This window comes from Manis pentadactyla, chromosome 9, assembly GCF_030020395.1.
Source record: "Manis pentadactyla isolate mManPen7 chromosome 9, mManPen7.hap1, whole genome shotgun sequence".
Classification (NCBI taxonomy): Eukaryota; Metazoa; Chordata; class Mammalia; order Pholidota; family Manidae; genus Manis; species Manis pentadactyla.
The window spans coordinates 50,179,200-50,202,572 of NC_080027.1; the positions used below are offsets into that span (position 1 = coordinate 50,179,200).

General features: G+C 33.9%; 1 protein-coding gene and 1 long non-coding RNA gene across 4 annotated transcripts in view; one reads left to right on the top strand and one right to left on the bottom strand.

Moving 5' to 3' along the window:
* Positions 1-23,373, bottom strand: part of SBF2 (SET binding factor 2) — a 558,284-nt gene that overhangs the window by 349,413 nt on the left and 185,498 nt on the right. The gene's annotated exons all lie outside the window — the stretch shown is intronic.
* Positions 12,519-23,143, top strand: LOC130684883 (uncharacterized). Its single transcript, XR_008999239.1, has 3 exons — positions 12,519-17,206; positions 19,504-19,626; positions 21,741-23,143. It is a non-coding gene; the product is annotated as an uncharacterized LOC130684883 (long non-coding RNA).

A 23,373-nucleotide genomic window follows, 5' to 3' on the forward strand; every position in this document is an offset into this window, starting at 1 on the left:
TCTGATACTGTTGATTTGAGTTGACTCTCTTTTCTTCTTAATAAGTCTGGCTAGAGGCTTATCTATTTTGTTTATTTTCTCGAAGAACAAGCTCTTTGTTTCATTGATTTTTGCTATTGTTTTATTCTTCTCAATTTTATTTATTTCTTCTCTGATCTTTATTATGTCCCTCCTTCTGCTGACCTTAGGCCTCATCTGTTCTTCTTTTTCCAATTTCGATAATTGTGACATTAGACCATTCATTTGGGATTACTCTTCCTTTTTTAAATATGCTTGAATTGCTATATACTTTCCTCTTAAGACTGCTTTTGCTGTGTCCCACAGAAGTTGGGGCTTAGTGTTGTTGTTGTCATTTGTTTCCATATATTGCTGGATCTCCATTTTGATTTGGTCATTGATCCATTGATTATTTAGGGGCGTGTTGTTAAGCCTCCATGTGTTTGTGAGCCTCTTTGCTTTCTTTGTACAGTTTATTTCTAGTTTTATGCCTTTGTGGTCTGAAAAGTTGGTTGGTAGGATTTCAATCTTCTGGAATTTTATGAGGCTCTTTTTGTGGCCTAGTATGTGGTCTATTCTGGAGAATGTTCCATGTGCACTTGTGAAGAATGTATATCCCGCTGCTTTTGGATGTAGAGTTCTATAGATGTCTATTAGGTCCATCTGCTCTACTGTGTTGTTCAGTGCTTCCGTGTCCTTACTTATTTTCTGCCCAGTGGATCTATCCTTTGGGGTGAGTGGTGTGTTGAAGTCTCCTAGAATGAATGCATTTCAGTCTATTTCCCCCTTTAGTTCTGTTAGTATTTGTTTCACATATGCTGGTGCTCCTGTGTTGGGTGCATATATATTTAGAATGGTTATATCCTCTTGTTGGACTGAGCCCTTTATCATTATGTAGTGTCCTTCTTTATCTCTTGTTACTTTCTTTGTTTTGAAGTCTATTTTGTCTTATATTAGTACTGCAACCCCTGCTTTCTTCTCGCTGTTGTTTGCTTGAAATATGTTTTTCTATCCCTTGACTTTTAGTCTGTACATGTCTTTGGGTTTGAGGTGAGTTTCTTGTAAGCAGCATATAGATGGGTCTTGCTTTTTTATCCATTCTGTTACTCTGTGTCTTTTGATTGGTGCATTCAACCCATTAACATTTAGGGTGACTATTGAAAGATATGTACTTATTGCCATTGCAGGCTTTAAATTCGTGGTTACCAAAGGTTCAAGGTTAGCCTCTTTAGTATCTTACTGCCTAACTTAGCTCGCTTATTGAGCTGTTATATACACTGTCTGGAGATTCTTTTCTTCTCTCCCTTCTTGTTCCTCCTCCTCGATTCTTCATATGTTGGGTGTTTTGTGCTGTGCTCTTTCTAGGAGTGCTCCCATCTAGAGCAGTCCCTGTAAGATGTTCTGTAGAGGTGGTTTGTGGAAAGCAAATTCCCTCAGCTTTTGTTTGTCTGGGAATTGTTTAATCCCACCATCATGTTTGAATGATAGTCGTGCTGGATACAGTATCCTTGGTTCAAGGCCCTTCTGTTTCATTGTATTAAATATATCATGCCATTCTCTTCTGGCCTGTAGGGTTTCTGTTGAGAAATCTGACGTTAGCCTGATGGGTTTCCCTTTATAGGTGACCTTTTTCTCTCTAGCTGCCTTTTACACTCTTTCCTTGTCCTTGATCTTTGCCATTTTAATTATTATGTGTCTTGGTGTTGCCCTTCTTGGATCCTTTCTGTTGGGGGTTCTGTGTATTTCCGTGGTCTGTTCGATTACTTCCTCCCCCAGTGTGGGGAAGTTTTCAGCAATTATTTCTTCTAAGATACTTTCCATCTCTTTTCCTCTCTCTTCTTCTTCTGGGACCCCTATAATACGGATATTGTTCCTTTTGGATTGGTCACACAGTTCTCTTAATATTGTTTCATTCCTGGAGATCCTTTTGTCTCTCTCTATGTCAGCTTCTATGCGTTCCTGTTCTCTGATTTCAATTCCATCAATGGCCTCTTGCATTCTATCCATTCTGCTTATAAACCCTTCCAGAGTTTGTTTCATTTCTGCCATCTCCTTTCTGGCATCTGTGATCTCCCTCCGGACTTCATCCCATTTGTCTTGAGTATTTCTCTGCATCTCTGTCAGCATGTTTACGATTCTTATTTTGAATTCTTTTTCAGGAAGACTGGTTAGGTCTGCCTCCTTCTCTGGTGTTGTCTCTGTGATCTTCGTCTGCCTGTAGCTTTGCCTTTTCATGGTGGTAGGAATAGTTTGCAGAACTGGGACGAGTGACGGCTGGAAGGACTTCCTTTCTTGTTGGTTTGTGGCCCTCCTCTCCTGGGAGAACAGCGACCTCTAGTGGCTTGTGCTGCGCAGCTGCGCACAGACAGGGTTTCTGCTTCCTGCCCAGCTGCTATGGAGTTAATCTCCGCTGTTGCTGTGGCGTGGCCTGGCTCGGGCAGCTACTCCAAAATGGTGGAGTCGCGTTGGAGCAGGAGCTGCTGGGAGGCTATTTATCTCCGTAAGGGGCCTCCCTGCTCCCTGCAGCCCAGGGGTTAGGGTGCCCAGAGATCCCGGATTCCCTACCTCTGGATTAAGTGAGCCGCCCTGCCCCTTTAAGACTTCCAAAAAGCACCCGCCAAAACAAAACAACGCCCACCAAAAAAAAAAAGAAAAAAAAATTTTTTTTTAATTAAAAAAAAAAAAAAGATGGTCGTTCGTTTTTCTTTATTCTCCGGTGCCAGCCTCAGGCCTCTGCTCACCAGTCTTTCTGCCCTGTTTCCCTAGTATTGGGGTCCCTATCCCTTTAAGACTTCCAAAAAGTGCTCGCCAAAACAAAACAGCAAAAAAGCAAAAAAAAAATGGTCGCGCACTTTTCTTATGTCCTCTGGCGCCCGGCCTCCAGTGCCCGCTCACTGTTCTTGCTGCCCTGTTTTCCCAGTATCGAGGGCCCTGCACTCTGGCCCGGATGGCGGGGGCTGGGTGTTCGGCAGCCCTGGGCTCTGTCTCCCTCCCGCTCTGCCTATTCTTCTCCCACGGGAGCTGGGGGGAGGGGCGCTCGGCTCCCGCTGGGCCGGGGCTTGTATCTTACCCCCTTCGCGAGGCACTGGGTTCTCTCAGGTGTGGATGTGGTCTGGATATTGTCCTGTGTCCTCTGGTCTTTATTCTAGGAAGGGTTGTCTTTGTTATATTTTCATAGATATATGTTGTTTTGGGAGGAGATTTCCGCTGCTCTACTCACGCCATCTTCCGCCCCTCCCCATCTTTTCCCTTCTTAACAAGTAGTACAACTACTTCTTTCTCATTTGTAAGAAATAAATATGACATGAAATCTGTATTGAGATAGCATGTCAACTTAATTTTCCTTACCGTCTTTACTTAGTAGGATAAAGGTTGTATATTAATATAGTATGAATAATGCACATGAACTCATAGCTTATGTAAAAGACAGTGGTCATGATTAATTCATATTTACTAAGATTTCACTGAGAGTATGTCATTGTATTTTATCAAAACAGTTACTCTTGGTAGATTTTTTTTCTCATATTTTTGTTCTGCTTTGTATTTATTCCTTTTAACTTTAAATTGAACTTGCAAGCACTTGAAATTCTGAAACTGGGAGAATGGCAGAGAAGAGGGCAAAGTTTTTTTTTCATTTTTTTCCCCAATAACATAAATAAAAGCCAAATGATAGAACAGCAACAATATCAGCAAGAACAAAACCCTGGAGTGACCTTCATTCCACAAGCTCTGGGGACACTTCCATGAGAGAGGTAGTGACGCAGAGCACTATGCTCTTACTTGCCCTGCTCACTTAAGTTATGTAGTATTAACCAACAGAAACATCTTAAGCTTGGGAACCCAAGTGAAGAGCCGCACTTCTCTGTTGTGTGCGAGTTGGAACACTAGGGGACAGCACTAAAATATTCCATAGTTGGTTGTTATTGATCACTTGCATACTGTATAATGAGATTTATTTTATTGTTAAAAGACTGAAGAATGCCCTGTTGATTTCAGCAAATGAAAAAACATAAAGAGGAGATGAGCTTTTCAAATCCATAATTTCAGCCTTTGTAAGATGATGATTTAAGTAATTTAAAGAAAGCTCCCAGGCTGTTTCTGGTTTCAAGATAGTAAGGCATGCTAAATTCAAGAATTGTGATTTTGTTTTGTTTCCATTTTTTTTCTTTTTTTGCATAAATTTTTTCTAATCTTGTTTTCCAGACACTTTGGAAAGACATGAAATGGGGGAAAGAGCAAGAATTATTCTTAATTGTTGTGATGATTCACAGCTTCTTCCATTTGCTTCAGAGACACATAAGCACAAAAGTGTAGAACAAAGATCCTCCAGCTCCTACCACATTGGGCCAGTACCTTGTCCTGTGTGCAGGTGGAGTCTTCATGTAAGGTAAGTTCAAATCAAGCTGCTGCTCACAAAGAATGTTATCGACCTGAGTAAGTAGTACTGCACCAAAATCATCTTTATGTGGCAGAAATCTTGGTAGCTTCATCATATTTTAAGGAGAAAAGTCCTATTGTGTCTGTTGGTTAGTTGGTTGGTTTTAAATTCTTGTCCTACATTTCTTGTAGTTCTGGAGGCTGGGAATTCCAAGATCAAGGTGTCAGCTAATTCAGTGTTTGGTGAGGGTCCTTTTCTTGGATGCAAATGGCTATCTTTTTGTTATATCCTCACATGGTGAAAAGAGAGCTTGTTTGCCTATATTTTAACTTTCACCAGCTACACTGTTTTTTTGGGAAGATGGTCTACAGAGCAACTCATGCCACCATTTCAGAAGTCATTTCCAATTATGTACTTTTTCTGTTTTTTATTGAGTATTAAACAATTATTACATTCCTGGGACAGAGCCCACTTGGTCATGGTACATGATCTATTTTATATTATTACTAGATGCAAATTGCTAATATTTTGTTAAGGATATTTTTATCTCTCTTCAGTAAGGATATTGGCCCATTGTTTTCTTTTCCTATAATATCTTGGCCTAGCTTTAAGGTCAGGATAATGCTGGCATCATAATAAGTTGGTAAGTATTTCCTCCTCTCCTGTTTACTGAAAGACTCTGTAAATGACTGGAAATAAGTAAATGCTGTAGGTATTCAAAAGAAAAAAGAAAACAGTTTTCCAGGATTGAAATGGGGTAAAATTTGAGTCTGGTCAGGAAAGACCCACCAACAGGTAAACAGATAAACATATTGTAGTACACCTATACAGTGTATATTACTCAGAAGGTAGAAAAAATGAATGGACAGCTACATTTAAGAGAATGAAACTGGATTATTGTCTAACTCCATACACAAAAGTAAACTCAAAATAGATCAAAGACCTAAATGTAAGGCATGAAGCCATAAAACTCTTAGAAGAAAACACAGGCAACAATCTCTTGAATATAAGCATGAACAATTTTTTCCCTGGACACATCTCCTCAGGCAAGGGAAACAAAATAAAAAATGAACAAGTGAGGCTGCATCAAACTAAGGAAACCATCAGCAGAGCAAAAAGGCAATCTCCAGTATGGGAGAATATATTCGTGAACAATTTATCTGATAGGGGTTAACATCCAAAATGTGTAAAGAACCCATATACCTCAGCACCAAAAAAAACAAATAACCTAATTAAAAAATGGGTGGATGGAAGATCTGAGCAGACATTTTTCCAAAGAAGAAATACAAATGGTTAACAGGCGCATGAAAAGATGCTCCACATCACTAATCATCAGAGAAATGCAAATCAAAACCACAATGAGATATCATCTCACACCAGTTAGAATGGCCACTATCCAAAAGACAAGAAATAGTAAGTGTTGACAAGGGTGTGGAGAAAAGGGAAACCTCCCACACCACTGGCAGGAATGTAAACTTGTGCAGCCTCTGTGGAAAGCAGTATGGAAGTTCCTTCAAAAACTAAAAATAGTAATACCATTCAACCCAGTAATTCCAGTTCAAGGAATTGTTCCAAAAAAAACAAAATCTCTGATTTGAAAAGATACATGCAACTTTATGTTTACTGCCACATTATTTACAATAGCCAAGATATGGAAGCAACCTAAGTGTCTTTCAACAGATGAATGGGTAAAAAGATGTGGTACACATACACATGGAGTATTATTCAGTCATAAAAAAGAAGGCCTTCCATTTGCAACTATATGGATAGACTTAGAGGGTATTATGCTCAGTGAAATAAGCCAGGCAGAGAAAGACAAATATGATACGATTTCACTTATTTGTAGAATATAAAAAAGAAAACAAAATGAATGAACAAAACAGCAACAGACTCATAGGCACTGAGAACTGGTGGTTACTATGGGGGAGGGGTTAGGGTGGGGAGGAGTGAGGGAATAAAAGAGCACAAAAATTCTCAATCATAATATAAATTGGTCATGGGGATGGTGGTAGTACAGCATGGAGAATATAACCAATGATTCTATTACATCTTCCTATGTTGACAGATAGTAACTGCACTAGTGGGGGTGAGGATTTAATAATATAAGTAACTGCTGAACCACTGTGTTGTATACTTGAAACCAATAAAAGATAATGCATCAATGATACTTAAGTAAAAAAAAGGAATGGACTACTGATACACAATAAAACATGGAAGTATCTCAAAATAATTATGCTGACTGAAATAAGCCAGACAAAAAAGAGTGCATAGTATATGGTCCCAATTTATATAAAACTATAGAAACTGCAATCTAATCCATAGTGACAGAAAGAAGATAAGTAAATGCCTGGCAGAAGGAAGTGGATGGGGAAGAGTGGGAGGGAGGGATTATTAAGGGGAAACAGGAAATTATTACAGGTGATCAATACATTCATTATGTTCACTATGACGGTTTCATGGGTATACACCTATGTCAAAACTTCTCAAATATGTGTGTTCTTAATATGTGTAGTTTATTATATGGATATATTTATTATATCTCAGCAAACCTGTTGAAAAAAAATTTAAAGAAACATGGGGAAAAAAACCTTTGTTACATTGATCAGACAATTATCTCTGAGATATAATATATCAAAAATTGATAAAATTGGACATCATTAATACTAAAACTTTCTGTTCTTTGAAAGATAATTATAAAAGGATGAAAAGGCATGACACAAATTGGTAGATAAATATATACAAATTATGTATCTGGTGAAGGACTTGTATCCAGATAGATTCTTTTTTTTAATCTCTAAACTCAGGAAGAAAACAAAACAAAACAAAATTTTAATGGGTCAGAGATCTGAACACATACTTCACCAAAAAAGATATACAGATGGCAAATGAGCACATGAAAAATTGCTCAACATTATAAGTCATTAGGGAGATGAAAATTAAAACCACAGTGAGATGCCACTACACACCAGTCCAATGGCTAAAATTAAAAAGACTAACCTTATCAAGAGTTGACCAAGATGTAGGAGCACTGGAACTCTCACATATTGCTTGAGGGAATGTAAAACGGTACAACATTTTTCAAAAACACTTGGGTAGTTTATTAAAGAGTTATACACACACAACACATGCACAGTTAAATATATTCAGTCATTCAACTTCTAGGAATTTATCCAAGATAAATGAAACATATGTCCACACAAAGACATAACATAATTGTTCATAGCAAATTTACCTATAATAATAGCAAATAAGTGGAAATAACCAAATGTTCATCAAGTGAATGGATAACTGTGCTATACATACACAATGGAATACTATTCAATAAAAATTGAATTATTAACAAATGCAATAACAAAGGTGGACCTCTAAATAAGTGTGCTGAGTAAAGAATCCACTACAAAAGTAGTGAAAGAAAGTAAATCAGTAGTTGTCTGAGGATGAGAGAGAGGAAAAGAAAAAATTACAAGGGGCCATGAAAATTTTTTTTGAGGTAATGGATATGTCCATTATCTTAACTGTGGTAGTGGCTTCATGGATATATGCATATGTTAAAAGTTATTAAAGATCTTTGCAATAAGAACACCATCATTTCTCATGTCTGAGTCTCAAAACACAACTATCAAGTCATACTGACCAAAGTAAATAATCCCAAATTCAAAGTAAGATCAAGGACAAAGAGTTAGGAAAGGATACCGAATTGAGAAAGAATAGTAGAACAAACTGAGCTGTAAATTATATATGATAGAGGGTAATGAGTTCTGCTACCTGAACAAAGGTAAATCGGAGAGTTTAAAATTAGTACCCTGAACACTGGCTGCTACAAAGACCTTCAAGAAGTACTTTTAAAAGTTAAATATATATGTATACATAGAAGAAGAGTCAATGTATCAATGAATTATTAATACATGAAAAGTCAAGGAAACATTCATTCAGAGTTCCCTGTGGTAACCATAAGGTGGTGTTCATAGACCCATGGACAAAATGTAGGGAGCATACAACATCAGTAATCATCAGGGAAATGCAAATCAAAACCACAATGAGATATCACCTTACACCAGTCAGAATGGCTACCATCCAAAAGACAAGACATACAAGTGTTGGAGAGGATGTGGAGAAAAGGGAACCCTTGTACACTGTTGATGGGAATGTAAATTGGTGCAGCCACTATGGAAAATATGCAAGTTTCTAAAAAAACTAACAACAGAAATATCACATGACCCAGCAATTCCACTACTGGGCATTCACACAAAGAAAACAAAATCACTAACTTGAAAAGATATATATGTCCACCTATGTTTACTGAAGCATTATTTATAATAACCAAGCCATGGAAGCAACCTAAATGCTCATCAACAGATGAATGAATAGGAAAAGGTACATGCATACAATGGAATATTACTCAGCCATAAAAGAATAAGGAGATCTTACCATTAAAAACATGGATGGACCTACAGTGTACGATGTAAAGTGAAATAAGACAAAGAAAGACAAACACCATTTGATTTTGCTCATATGTGGCATCTAAAAAAACAAAACAAAAAGAAATACTCATAAACAGAGATAGTGGGCCATTGGTTATCATAGAGTAGGGGGATAAGGGAATTTGTGTGAATAGGTGAAGGGGATAAAGAGGCATAAACTTCAAATTATATAATAAGTCACAGGAATGGAAGTACAACCTAAGGAATACAACCAATAATATAATATTTTGGTATAGTAACTAGGGCAGCTACACTTACTGTGATGAGCATTTAGTAATGTGTAAAAATGTCAAATCATTATGTTGCTTATCTGAAACCAATATAGTTTTATGTCAACCACATTTCAATTATAAATAAAGTAGGATGCACAGAACATCAAAGGAGGTTGTAAAAGCAAATTGTAATATATAATTTTAAAGGTGGCTACATGTACCTGTACAGCAAATCAGATTTTCTAACAGTTAGACTAGTATAAATACTATAAAAAAATTATTTCCACCTTAACTCTAATTTCCCAAGAACAAAAATTTATATGCCAATGACTAACGTGGGAAGAAAGGTTAAAAGGGGGTGTAAACGAGGAAAGAAATAGGAACTCTCAAGGACTGGCCCCTTAGAAGACTCTTATAAAACAATTTGGTGATGCACTGGAAAATCTGCTGAAACAAAAATTCCTGCCATATTGTTTAGAAGCCAATAAATGAGACACATATGCAAAATGCATTTTTCTATTCCTCAGAAAATTCAGTTAAAAATGTATAGAAAAGCAAACAGCTATAGATTTATCTACAAATAAACTTTATTATGTTATATGGAAAATATATCACTTGTTAAAGAACAAAAAAAAATAATCCTTGAAAAAACAAACAAACATCCTCTTTAATGAGTAACACCCATTTGTTCTAGTGTATCAAGTTTAATTCACATGACTAGCAGCTTGGTTTGGCAGTCTCAATGCATAAGACAAATAATTCATAAAAGTTTGACAATATTATTTTTAGTTCACTTGCTTCTTGGATTGATCCCATAAATGCTTCTACTTTATGCTACTCTGGGGATTACATTCAGATACAAATACATTTGTTAGCCATTGTAAGGCCGAGAGAGGAGCTAAGTACGTACACTACTATATTCTAAACTTATATACAGTCCATTTAGGCAGATATTGAGAATACGATAATTAAAATATGATTGTTGCTGCTTCTATATAGAGTCAATGAAGTATGACGGCATGATTGGGGCTACACAATCCTATATATGAGAAGTACATTTCTACCAATGGTTAGGGTCACCAATGATCATTACCTGATAATTTTAACAATTTAACTGACCTCTCTTTCATAAAACTTTCATTAAACAATGTTTGATAATGGTTAATCAAAACATCTTATTAAATATAAACAGTGTTTACAAGTACCTTTATATTATGAAGTACATAACATTTTTATTTTTAATGAGGGAGAAATATATCTAAAATTAGAATTTAACACAAACATCTGAATCAATTGTTTCCCCAACTACTTCCAAACAAAATATTTCAAATTCCACACAAGATTCTGCAAACCCATGAGTACAAACTCTAATCTTGACACTGAATTTGGATCATCTCCATGGAGGAAATCCATGAACCAGATGTGAATTTATTCTTCCAGATGTATTTTATATGTTTGAGGAAAAATAAAACATTTCTTAACTGCCTTTATGAGGTCACTTAAAAATACACTAAGACAGAGAAGGCAAAAAGGAAATCCTACAAATCTTGAGTATTCTACTACTCTAAAGCAGCCATTTATTGAATTATTACTAAATCAATCAAACTATAGATACAGCTGCTACATTAGCAATGTCCATTAAAGTAACTGGTAACTCAGAATCAATTTAACATTTATAATCTACCACATTTTTCTGTGTTCAGTAGCCATACTAATTAATTACAACATAAATTGATAGAAACAATTTTAACATTATATGGAAATTAGAAAGAGAAAAATACACCTATAGTTTTACTTAAGATGTCATGACTTTACATCAGAGATAAATTTCTATATAGAAATAAATGAACACAGAAAATTTTAATAAAATTAGTGATATCCCTGAATCTAACTGCATGGTCTTCAAGTTTTAAATCATTTATAATACAAATGACACAAGTTCAAAAATCAAGGAATTTAAAAATCATGAAAACCAACTTCCAAAATAGTAAGAACTCAACTAGCAAGAAAAAAAAAAATAACGGTTCCTAGAGCACACACATTTCCTTTGTCCTCCATCAGAGACCCTTTAAATACTTAACAGTTCTTGTTTAAGAATTTTAAAAAAATTCTACTCAAAAGAAAATGGATGACCTTGTTGAAAAGTTTAATTTTATCCAGGGAAACAATGTGTACACATATAAATTAGTTATGATTATTGTAAGTGGTTGTAACTTTAAAGCTTATTTTATATGAAAACTACTTAAAACACTAAGAAATAACAGCTTAATCATGCATCAATACACACTATAGAGGTATAAATATACACACACAGAGCACATTAAACTGACTTAATTTTTGTCTCTTATATTTTCAGTGATTTAATAATAATTTAAAATAATGACATCCTGGCATAAATATTTTAAATTTAGTAACTTATTTTAATTTTAATATAACATAGTTTTAGATGATTTCATAGAAACACTGTGGTTATTCCAAAAATGTAAATTCTAAACTAAACTTTTAAATTCTAAAGTAAAATTCTATTCTAAATTTTTCCAGATAAGAAATACTATAGTTTTTAACTTAAGTGATAAAGATGATTTACTATATACATTGGAAATAAGTGAAGTGGTAGACAAGAATATATGCTATGGCTTCGGTAACACTGTGCAATAACTCAAAGAAACAGTGTTTCTTTTCCAATACTATAAAGTACCAGAAATGGATCATTTTACACCCACACATTTATTTAAAGCACAATTTTGGTGTTGTGCCAAAAACGCTTAACTTCACTAAGAATTCCTCTCTGGAAGTAAGTAACTGTGGTTGGATTTTAAATACAAATAAATTAAGAACAAAAATGTAACTTAAGTGCTCTGTTACAGATGTTTTCTTTTCACTATTAAAAAAAAAAGTCACAGAAAACTCCTTCATTTAAGTAGAAACCATTATAAGTTTTATTTAAAGTTCACATTTGAATTTGAATGACATGAAAGTTACTCTGAATTGCATAAAGATGAAAAATCTCTTATTTCAAGAAGCAAAATATGAATGACACTAGCCATGAACTAAAATGTCACATTCCATACATTGTAAAATTGAACCCTAGACTTCTAAAACATATCTAGCTTTTCTTTTATTTAAACTCATAAAAGAAAAAAAAAACCCAAGAATTAATCTGGTATTTACTATCAGATAAGGATAACCATAATCTTTAATCAGTCAGTTAGCAAACAGATCTCTGGAGAAAACAAAATATGTAAGGTGCAAGAAACAAAACACACAAGCAAAAACAATAAACAGAAAAGGTAAAAGGAGGGAAAGCAAAATCATTTAAATCTGACATAGCTCCTTAAATAATAAAGTGCATGTAGAAAAGAATATAAGAGAATATTTCTATTAAGAAAAAAACTTACTAAGTATGCCGAAAACAAATTGAAGAACAGACAGGAAGAAAAAGGTATTAGAATTGTGTATTTGAATAGAAGAGAGAAATTTTTTAAGAATCTTTTTCCTCTACCCAATTATTTTTTTAAGGTATCAAAGAACTGTCATATCTCACAGAATCATTCTTAATAAGTATATATATATTTAAAATGATATCTTTTTTGGCAACATTTTTCCCCAGGTTTATCGAGGTATAACTGGCAAATAAAATTGTAAGCTATTTAGAGTGTACAACATGATTTGATAAACGTATACATCATGAGTTTGATATACGTATACAGCCCCCCACTGAATTAATTAACACAACTTAAATGGTAAGCTTTTAGAATCTTATGTATTTTTATTAAAACCTTATAAAATACTTGGAATAAATCATAAAATATTAAAATACAAATAAACTTGTTTCTTCTAGTATTTCTCTATAGGAGTTACAATAGGTCAAATAAGGAGAGAGAATACAGTTATTAAATATTCCTAAATATGTTTGAAGCATTAATTAAAATATTACTATATTTTTCAATCAAACATTTACAGAGAGCATACCACATGACAGGTATTTCACTAAATGTTAAAGATGCAGCTGGCAAACAAGCAAGACATGATCCTTGTCCTCATTAAGGTAACTATCTACTGGGGCAATGAATCATAAGTTAGGGATATAATAAATGCTACAAAGGAAAATCAATCCATTTTTCATTTTCTGAAACATTTCATGTAAGAGAGAGGTAACTTACTAATAAAAACTTTTCACAAATAAAATAACTGAGACTTGCGTTACTTTTACATGCAGTGTTAAAAAAGCTGAATCTGTTTCTTTAATGGCTAGAGATCTTTAGATTTTCTACTTACTGTAGTCAACTTTGGTAATTTACATTTTTTAGAAAACTAGAAATTCTAAATTTTTTCAACATTTTCTTATTTTAAAAATAAACCTGTTCAAAGTTGGTATTACAATTTTGAAAATCTCAACATGCACCCTTTATATTTCTAATATTGTTAGTGGGTCTTTCTTCTATTATATCTTGATCAATATTGTCAGTAGGATTTGCCCAAGTTCAAACAACGGCTCCATCATTTACAAGTTGTGTGGACTAAAAGTAAGTTTCTAACTTCTCTGGGCTCAGTTTCCTCAATTTTTAAATAGAAACGAAAACAGCACTTTTCCCAAAGGATTAGTGAAGGAATTAAATGAGATAATACATGTACTTAGAACATGCTTGGCAAATAGTTAAGTGCTCAATAAATATTACCTATTATTATTATTAAGTGTGGATTTATTTTTATGAATTTTGTTTGAAATACTTCTTGTTTGTATAATTCTCCCATCTAAAGCCTCGTGGTTTTCATTAATTTTGGAAAACTGACAGCCATCTTCCTTTGAGACGTTGTCTCATTTGTTCTGTTCTCTGGTTCTGAAACTCTAGGTGGACATTTTCATTCTGTCTTCCATGTTCTTAACATTTCCTATATGTATATATATTTTCTCTTTGTATATCTGTGCTGTTTTCTGGGTGATATCCTCAATTCCCTCTTCAAATTAAGTAATTCTTCAAATGACTATACAACAATAGTAAGAAATACATTATGGCACATGGAAAGAACACAGAAGTTTGTTGAATGAAAATCACTGACATTTTAATTTCAATGACTGTATTTTTTCATATCTAAGCATTGTTTGGTCTCTTTCAAATCTTCCTATTCCTCTTTCAAATTGCACTTTCAAGTTTTCCATTATGGTTACAATTCCTCCTCTCCTTTTAACCTCCAATCATTTTAAACAAACTTGCTTTATAGTCTCTTTACGGCTTTTCTATTATCTCCTGTTCTTGTATTTAGGCTCTTGCTTGTTGTATCTACTCATTTTGTACATGGTAGTTTGTCAGCTTTCAGTGTGTACAACCTTCAGTAGAGGTTGCTTTATTCTGAGAGACTTTGTGTGTCCTGAGCTATGAGAACATACCAAAAGGACGAGTACATTTGTTCATTTGCTTTTGCAGGACCCCAAAGCATTTCACTGACCAGGAATACAGGAAAGAAATTAATCTACACACTTGGAATTTGTGTTAACTATTTACATGTACACACCTTTCTATTTGTTTCATATTACTCTTTAAATTATTATATGGATGACTTCATCATTGTTAAGAAATTTCTGGCTTCAGTGAGCAAATAAATATAACATTCTATTAGATGTTTTTCCTTGAAATAATATTACATTTAAATTATATCAGAAATATATATCCCTAGCCCAAGTACTGGCAGTTCTAATCTTTCCTATAAATCATCTTTTTAATAAAGAACAGCAATATACTGCTGTGTACTTTTAGGAGGACTTGTGATAATGATAATAAATACATTTGGGTAATATGTTAAGTTTACATAATCCTTTAAATAAATTTAAAACACAGCATCTTTCATTTGTTCCTCACAACAAGCTTGGGAATAAGATAGGGCAGGATTTACTACCCTCATTTTAGACATAATGTTCTGAGGTCCAAAGCTTTTGGCTCATGTGCACACACAGAAATTTCACTCTCATTATTCATTAGTAATACACATATCTGATTTTCTACTATCAGAAACTATTCTTTTTTTTATTTTCTGCTAATTCTGGAGATAAAATCCTACAACACTCGCCATCTACTTCCTTGCTGCTAGACACATAATACTGCTACAGGCATTATGGAACACCATATAATCTCAGTTCTAAGCCATATCTTTCATACTTTAACACTGCTACAATAGGATGGATCTTCCAATTAATGTCAAATAAACCTGCTGTGACTATACAGAAAAGGAAATTATGATACCACCACAAACCTAATTGTGCACATAAAATATCTGTTCATCTGAAATCTCTTTGGTTGAGATATTTGTATTTGTAGCACCAAATGTAACTTAGTTCAAATTTGAGTCCTTAGATGTCTATTAAAATTTTTTTAAAAGATTATACTGTGATGTTGCTCTGAAACAGAAAGTAAAATATACATACAAAGTCAATTGTCACATACCACTAAGATAATTAAATACAGCAGAAAAATGTGAAATCTTTAATAACTGATTGCTAAATTCCAATGCCAGGACAGAATTTATGCATTAGGGAAAACTCAGATCTTCTCTTCCAAACATTCCAATGAAGCACTGACAGATTAATTTTCTAAACACTGCTTTTGTAGTATTACTCTCTTCAAAAACCTATATGGCTTCTTATTACTTCCTAATTCAAATACATGTTTCCATACAACTTTCAAGGCCATACATTATTTGGCTTCATAAATTTTTGCAATTTAAATTTCCATCTTTTCCTCACTAAGTCTCTGCTTCAGTGAGGTCAGTCTCTTAAAGGAAGTCCTCATCTTCCTTACAACCCTGCCATGATCTGTTCACTTCTCCTCACACATTCCCACCTCCATCCTTTTCTCCCTAGAGAATAAAACTCTACCCATCCTTCCATCAAAATTCAAGTCTTAATCTACTTAATTTTGAGCTCCTGTTGTAGCTAGAAACACTATTATATAAGCTACCAATGGCACACATCTATTTATTTGTTTCTTAATTACTCCTTTTTCCTACCTAACTCAGATCTGAACAGCCTTGGAAATAGGGAAATCATCCATCCTTTTTTTCCTCCATTAGACGAAAGAGTTTATTAGAAAGAAAAGGAGGACTTAAAAGATAGGAAACTAAATCTCAGAAATTAAATCAAGTGCCTAGATCGAAGAGCTAAATAGATCAACCTAATCCAAAACCCAGTTTAGTGAATCTTTCCCTTCAACACAGTACTGACACATGAGTAAAGGAGCGAAACAAAATATGCATCAAGCCCAGATCCGATGTTGCTTTTTAGCTTAATATAAAAAATAAAATCACAAATAGGGCCCATTATATACTTCTGTTTCTTGCATGTTAACCCACGGCATTCCTCTTTCCCAATTAGAAGTTTATGAACTTTGAATTAAAGTTATAATACAAATTAGGTGTGATTATTGGAAGAAGTTGAGAGAGGATCAGTTATGGACTTGTTAGAGACACAATGCTGTATTTAAAATTGGTAAACCAGCCTTAAAAGTCTCTCTTGGGTGCTATTTACACATTTTTTTTTCTGATTACAATCATGCAATATGATTCCATTTGGGATTTAGCGTAAAGCTGGAATGCTGTATTCCCTAAAGCACGAATAGTGTTTAGTTTAAAAGAAAAAAAAAGGAATGTGATACTTCTGGTCAAAAGTTCTCTTTCTGGAATTCATGATAAATGAAAAGAATTTTGGCAGATCCTATGTCATTCTGCATCCACAAGCAACGTGCAATTCCTCATGTCATTACAACTTGGTTATTCACTGAAACAACTGATCTTATTACAAAACAAGTTAAAGAAACAAACAAACCCTCTTTCAGTTCCTGCCTTGATTCACTACGAGAATTCACCTTTCCTTTCACCTCACACATAATCCCAGATACTGAATGCCAAATGTTGGTCTCACTGAAAGACGGATATTAGACAATTTAAACATTCAGAGAAATTGAATTCAGCTATCCTTAGTCACTGACTGATGACTATTCCTATTTGTACATTTTTAAAGTAATACTATGTCCTTCCCGGAAGTTCTTTTTGCATTCCAGATTACAACAGGGATTGAAGTACAACAAAGGAAAAATGCAAAAAGTCAAGTGTCAGGACAAGAGTTAGAAGCATGTACACATATGTAGGTAAGTCTGGGTCAAATTCCTGTTCAGTAAGATACTAATCTTTATTTAAAAATTTTAGAAAGTATTACTTAATTTAGCCTAAAGAAACTTAACTCTGACTTAGTATCAAATTTGAAATGTGATCAGAAAGTTTACATTCTAACATATATAAGGGGAAAGTATTTACAAAGTATTTTTTAAATACTATAATAAATAATATTTGATTGAACCATACATACTGTTTTTCTACTGTCATGTGATAATCAAATGTATGAAAAGTTACCATCAATTTTTCATCTCCCATTTTAGGACAGAAACTAAATATATCTGCTTTCCCCCACCCTCAAAATCAAAGACTATATGACTGAAATAATTAAAATTTATTTCTAAAATTTACCTAGAGAAATTTCAAAGAACAAAAATTTTATAAGAACACTGGAAATCACAAATATTTAAAGAGTTGTACACACTCTATATCTGAATTGATCAGAGTTCATAACGAATGACTATTATCTTTACTTCCATTGCTGATTACCTGCTAGAGCGCCAAAAAAAGAAAATGAGAAAGAAAGCGAAAAAAAACCCCACAAGGCATTCTCCTCTGTTAAAAGTCACATCTGCAGGAAAAAGGCTACTAAAAAAAGAACAGTCTGCTGTTCCAAGTTAATATCCTGCCAGTAGGTATTTTGCAATGCTCAGGGCTGAAAAACGTTTTCAAAGAAATAGTTTTATATTCTCTTACGTTTAAGGCAGAAATTTCAGACCCAGACCCAAATTAAAATGTAGTTGTATTATTAATTAATATATTTCATTGAATAAATCAGCCACCTTTGTCTGAGTTTCTAATATGAACAATATTTTCTAAAACCCTGTAATAACATAAATGTTCTCACTGCTGTTTCCCTTGTCTTTTGCATCAAATATACTTAGTATTTATGATTCTCATGTGTAAATACTAGTATCAACAAAAAACTAGAGACAACTTTCCTTTGGAAAAATTCAGAAGGTGAGAATTTGGATATATGCTCACATAAAAATTTTGGAGGTATAAATTACCACAAGCACAAATCTAGTTGAACTGCACTTAATCCTTCAAATAAAGCAGAAGTTTAGGTTAAGTAAGTGTTATTTAACAGTATGTATGCCACTGCAAAGTTTAAGTAGATTTAAAAACTCTATTAAGTGATGTGCCATTATTTTGTAGGCACTGGTGAAAACCTGATACATTTGTTTTCACAAATCTCTTCAATTTACTATTAAAAGAGCTCTCTGATTTCAATTTTGATGGCTGAATAAATGGTTGCTTAATAAATTAGAATTAACAGCATGTGAATCAAAGAATATTTAATTACTATCAATTAATGAAATTAATTGGAATGAAACTATTTATAAAATCATATGATATCATCTACCTAGTAGCTTATCCTTCATTTCTTACATTTTTATGTTTGTTTCACTGGTTCTCCAACCATGCTATGGCATTATCTGGAGGTTTTTAAAAACTTTCAGTGCTACAACCCCAACCCAAACCATATAATCGGAATACCCTGGTAGTTAGGCTTCAGTATCAACATCCTTTTTATTTTTAATTATGATAAAAACACACACAACTTACCATGTTAACTACTTTTAAGTGTGTAGTTCAATAGTGTTAACTATATTCACATTGTTATAAAACAGATCTCTAGAACTTTATCATCCTACATGACTGAAACTATATACATACTGAACATCTTACCATTTCCCTCTCCCCCAGTTCCTGGCAAACACCATTCTGCTCTGTTTCTAAGAGTTCAACTACTTTAGAAACCTCACATAAGTGAAATCACACAGTGAACTTCAAGGTTCACCCATGTTATATCATGGGATAGGATTTCCTTCTTTTTCAAGGTCAATATACCACTGTGTGTGTATATATATAAATATTTACATATATATATATCACAATTTCTTTATCCATTCATCAGTCAATGAGCAGTTGGGTTGCTTCCACATTTTAGCTATTGTAAATAATGCTGCTATGAATATGGACATACAAATAACTCTTTGAGATCTGCTCTCAATTCTTTTGGATATATATCCAGAAGTGGAACTGCTGGATCATATAGTAGTTCTATTTTTAATTTTTTGAGGAACCACCATAATGTTTTCCACCACAGGTTGTCATTTTACGTTCCCACCAACAATGTACAAGGGTTCCAAACTCCCTACATCCTTGCTAACACTTGCTATCTTCTGAATTTTTTTTTATTAAGTAGTCATCCTAACTGGCATAAGGTGGTATCTCACTGTGGTTTTGATTTGCCTTTCCTTATTAGTAACAGTTGGCAACATCAAAGAAGAACCTCGTCAGAGATATGGAATTGTCATTCAAATGAGAAATAATCGTGCACAGAGAGGTAATGGCTGAACTACACTTAGATAATAGTAAAAACTTTCAGGTAAGACTGGTTTGCTTCTTCCATCCAACTCAGCCTGATTCCTCCCTTGATCCTCCCCAGTAATTCTCTCTTTCAATCCAATTCTGTTCCTAATAAAGGATTTAATATGAATTTGCTGAATTTGGGAAGGCTCCTGATTTCTTCTCAGGACATTTATATATAAAGCCTTAACATAGTTTAGACAAGGGAAGATTTATTTTTTTTCACATGAGAAGGAGAAGCTTTAGGCTAAAATTACAAAGCAGAGGTACTCAGGCCTGGCCCTCTCACAAGACAGTTTTAATTTTTATTTATTTGTTTATTTTTTATTGAAGTATAGTTGATAATACAATATTATATTGATTTCAAGTATACAACACAGTTACACACATTATTAAATCAACAGTTACACACATTATTAAATCCTCACTCCAACTACTGCAGTTACTGTCAACACAGAAGGATGTTACAGAACCAATAACTATATTCTCCTGGCTGCACTTCCATCCCTGTGACCAACTTATATTATGATTGAGACTGTGTCCATTTATCTGCCTCACCCACCCCACCCATCCATCCAGCCCCTCACCTACGGTAACCTACCAGTCACTTCTCAGTGTCTGAGTCTGCTGCTGTTTTGTTCATTTTATTTTGTTCTGTTTCTAGATTCCACATGTAAGTGAAACCATATGGTATTTGTCTCTTATTTCACTTAGCATAAAATCCTCTTAAGTCCATCCATGTTGTCACAAATGTCAGGATTTCTTTTTATATGGCTGAACAATATTCCATTGTGTATATATACCGTATCTTCTTTATCCATTCATCTATTGATTGACACTTTGGTTGCTTCCATATCACACAAACCAATTTTTTAAATGATCAGCTAGTAATTGGTCACCTATTTTACCAAAGACTGACCATTTTTAGAAACAAAACAACCAACATTAATAGAAGAAAATTCTTTGGTGCATATCAAGCATTTAAGACCTATGTGGTAAACTATAAATTTCTTTTGTATTTCAGAGTATGGAGCTAGAACTCAAAGCAAGTCCTGCAAATCTGCTTAATATCTGAATCATGGGACATTGTCAATACCCTCAAATATGCACAATACAAGATCCTAAAAGTAGGCAAAATAAACAGTTAAGGAGTAAAATTATGTATCAAAAATCTTTGTTGAAAGGCACTTGATTTTCTCATAGGAGAATCCTTTGACTCTGAGTTATTGGATACCATCAATAGCCACACAATTTTAGCAAATTTAATTACATGATTTTCCAGTCTATAACAAATGCATTTGAATTGGGGGTGAAGGCCCCCAATTCTAATAACAAATTAGAATCTCATCATTAATGTGTGAATATGCCTACATAGTTACCAACACTTACAGATCTTTTATAGTTTGGCCAATCTGGCAGCCAAATTCTTCATTCACTGTTATTTTAATTTGCCTTTAAAAATTATGACTGACATGGAAGTCTGAATAGCACTGTCATCTAGGTTGGCACTTCTACCTACACCCTGGATATTTCTTGTAAGCATCACTTATTATAGCATATTAACAAGAATAGATACTCATTGAGTAGCTTTACTTGACAAAACCTAAATTATATTAGTATTCAATCCTAGAAAGGGACACAGCCCATACGGTATATATATGCCTTTGTAGCTGTAGTGCACATGTACATATACACGTACCTTGTCTACACCCTTCTTCTGCTTTCTGCCAGCAGCTTCTTAACCCTTGATTCTTTCATGAGTCATCACATAAATAGCTCATTACTTTGGCTTTACCCCTCCCTGCCTCATCTTACCATTCCAACCACCTCATTCAACTGAGTGAGGAAACTCTCACCATGCCTTTCTTACCGAGAGGAATTCATCCTGATTATAGTGTCACATAGTAACACAAAACTGAATCTAACAATGCTTACCTTTGAAAGAGAATGGCAGGGAAGAAGGAAGACTACGGAGGAAAAGAAATGAGATTAAGATGTGAGACAGGAGGCCTAGCTCACAAATACTTGTAATTTATTTGAGTAAAAATATTCATTTCTCTTTATTTATTTATGACAGACATTGTGGGATATACATGCTACTAACACTTGGTATTTCTCCCTCTTTAATATCAGCAGGAAAAACTGAAGGATTTCCCTGTGATCTGGATAGTTTTATAAAATACCACAAGAGGACATCTCCCAAAGAATGTGATAATTAGGTTTTTGTATTTATATGAAAAAATTTCTTTAAAACCTACAAGAATTAAAATCATCTACCCCCACTTAAAAAAAAAGGTAAAACATTTTCTTATGCCACTGAAGTAAACAAATTTTCTTACATTTCTTCAGACCAAGCTATAAATATACACATGTAACAGTTTTGTAAATAAAAATTTGTATCTGCCCATGCCTTCCTTTCTCACTTAACAATATGGAGAGCTTTCCACAAAAATCTACCTAAGCTTTTCCATAAATCTGACATTTGGTGTATTTACCTAATCACAAGACTACTGAGGTTTTCAGTATTATTCCAAGAAATACCATTGAACATGCTTGTTATAACAAATTAGAATCTCATCATTAATGTGTGAATATGCCTACATAGTTACCAACACTTACAGATCTTCTATACTTTGGCCAATCTGGCAGCCAAATTCTTCACTTGGTATTTCACCGTTATTTTAATTTGCCTTTAAAAATTATGACTGAGATTGGAGGCAGATTCTCATGATTACTGGCAATGTCAATTTCTTCTTCAGTGAGGAGACAGTTCTATTTTTTTCCTGTTGGGTATTATTATTCCTTTTAAGTGTGCTCATTGATTAAGAATATCAATCTTTTTGTCTTTTAGCTTGGTTGACAATGTCTACTACAGTACACAGTGTTAAGAAAATGTATCCAAACTTGAAAATGAAAAGAGTATAGCACTTCCTTTCAATGTCACACTGGAGCACTGTCTTAACAAGACTCTCAAAGGATTATTTAATTTCTGAGAATGAACCTATAATGGATTTTTAAATTTACCATTTGATTGGAACTCACTGTGAAGTTCCATGTAACTTGTACATTTCTTTTCTGGAGAAAACATAAACCCCAAAGTTATGATTTTATAACTCTGTAGGATATTGACTACTTTCGATTGTATTCTATAGTATCTTTTCGAAAAAGCCTTTCCAGGTGGATTATGTAAGTCTCTGTTCCTCAGATGTTCTGGAATCTAGCTGTATTATCTTACTAGTCCCTGCATTAATTAAAAGGTTTAATTGAATTTTTGACATGTGTTCATGCTATATTTCTATAAGAGTGGTGTTTCTAATGCTTAAAAATTATATTTTTACAGAAGCATTTAACTCATCTGCAGATAGTTCTATCATTGTTTTTCTTTTAAGGCTTCTGGGCTTTTTCTTTAACTGAGGAAGGCCATATCCATCTCTGCTTTGTAAAAATGAACAAAAATGTACATTTTCTTATGTTTTCCAAACATTAAAAAAAATTATTTGGAATTTTATCATGAATACTATAATCACGTGGTTTTATTTTTTTATTTTTTTATTTTTTGGTTTTTTTTGGTATCATTAATCTACAATTACAGAAAGAACATTATGTTTACTAGCTTTCCCCCTTCACGAAGTCCCCCCCACATACCTCTTCACAGTCACTGTCCATTTGAGTTAGTAAGATGCTATTAAATCACTACTTGCCTTCTCTGTGTTGCACAGCCCTCCCCGTGAACCCCATGCACTATACATGTTAATCGTAATGCCCT